Here is a 1,639-nt window from a genome sequence, read left to right as displayed (position 1 = left end):
CATAGGTCATGTACACATAAGAAATGATGATTAAATTCAGTTAACCTTGCCCTAGCCGGTTGGCTCAGCGGTAGAGCGTTGGCCTGGCATACGGGGGACCTGGGTTGGATTCCCGGCCAGGGCACATAGGAGAAGCGCCCATTTGCTTCTCCACCCCCACTCCCTCCTTCTCTTTGTCTCTCTCTTCCCCTCCTGCAGCCAAGGCTCCATTGGAGCAAAGATGGCCCGGGCGCTGGGGATGGCTCCTTGGCCTCTGCCCCAGGCGCTAGAGTGACTCTGGTCGCGGCAGAGCGACCCCCCGGAGGGGCAGAGCATCGCCCCTGGTGGGCGTACTGGGTGGATCCCGGTCTGGCGCATGCAGGAGTCTGTCTGACTGTCTCCCCGTTTCCAACTTCAGAAAATACAAAAATAAAAATAAATAAAAATAAAAATAATAAATTCAGTTAACCTTGATATGTTATGTTTGGTCATATAAAGCCTTAGCTGTGTACATTAGTTTAAAAATCTGTTGTCATGAGTTATTTGCCAGTGTGTTAGCTTGAATTATTACTTTTAAATATTTAGACATATAGTATGTGGGTTTAGTGGGTTGAATTGTGGTCCTCAAAATGATATGTCCAAATCTTAACCCTTAGTACCTGGAAATGTAACCTTATTTGGAAAAAAGATCTTTGTGGATATAAGTAAGTGAAAGATCTTGGATAATATCCTGCGTTAACCAGGTGGGTCATAAGCCCAATGACAAGTGTCCTTTTTTTTTTCTTCAGGTGTCCAGAGCATTTATTCTCTCCATCGGGAGAGGCGGGGTCCACTGGCCCAGCGGCAGCCTCTGTGTATACCAGATGAAGCCATAGGTGGCACTGAGAATCTCCTCATTCGTGCGCAGTCCATACAGCTCGCCCATTATGGGAGTCACCCAGCGTGTTGTGTTGAACACAGACTCACCCACCTTCCAGTTGGCCCATCCTTCATGATGATGGCCTCTGCCTCTAAGTTTTCTCGAAGCATCTGTAGGACCCCCGGTCCTTCTCTGCCTGCAACAGTGGCATCAGTGCAAAGCGAGCCTCAAAGTCCTCGATCTGCAGGCGCCTGCGTTCCCGATTCCACTCCATCATGCTCCAGGACCCGAAGAGCAAGGTCCCAATGCCCATGGCAAACATGCTGTAGCCCAGCCCGATAGGCCCCGATGCGGAAGGTTCCGTCTGTAGGCGATAGGACCATAGTCTCCCAGCGGGACCATGTCCTCTTCACCTTCAAGGCCGCCGTGTTCCGACAAGTGTCCTTTTAAGAGAGGAGATGCCATAGAGACACAAGGGAGAAGGACATGTGAAGGCAGAGGCCGCCCTAAGCCAGGGAACACCTGGAGCCCCAGAAGCTGAAAAAGGCCAGGAAGGGTTCTCCCCTAAGGCCTTCAGAGGAGATGTGGCTCAGCTGACACCTTAATTTCAGACTTCTGGGCATACAGAACTTGCTGTTTTAAGCTGCCAAGTTTGTGGTAATTTAGCTTGACAGCTCTGGGAAAAGAAGACAGTGGGCCCCCACCTGTGCTTTTGCCCTGGGCCCTGCTCAGATCAGGAGTGGGCCTGGCTGCTGGGGAGGCCAGCCAGGAAAGGCAGGGCAAGAGCCCAGGTTTTAAACC

At 51.2% G+C, this 1,639-nt stretch overlaps 1 pseudogene; it reads right to left on the bottom strand.

Annotated features, from left to right (window-relative positions):
* Positions 1-763: 763 nt before the first annotated feature.
* LOC136313995 (NADH dehydrogenase [ubiquinone] 1 alpha subcomplex subunit 13 pseudogene) lies at positions 764-1,303 on the bottom strand (annotated as a pseudogene).
* Between the last annotated feature and the right edge of the window lie 336 nt (positions 1,304-1,639).

This window comes from Saccopteryx bilineata, chromosome 10 (genome assembly GCF_036850765.1).
Source record: "Saccopteryx bilineata isolate mSacBil1 chromosome 10, mSacBil1_pri_phased_curated, whole genome shotgun sequence".
NCBI lineage: Eukaryota > Metazoa > Chordata > Mammalia > Chiroptera > Emballonuridae > Saccopteryx > Saccopteryx bilineata.
This window is presented reverse-complemented; position numbering and strand designations above follow the sequence as displayed.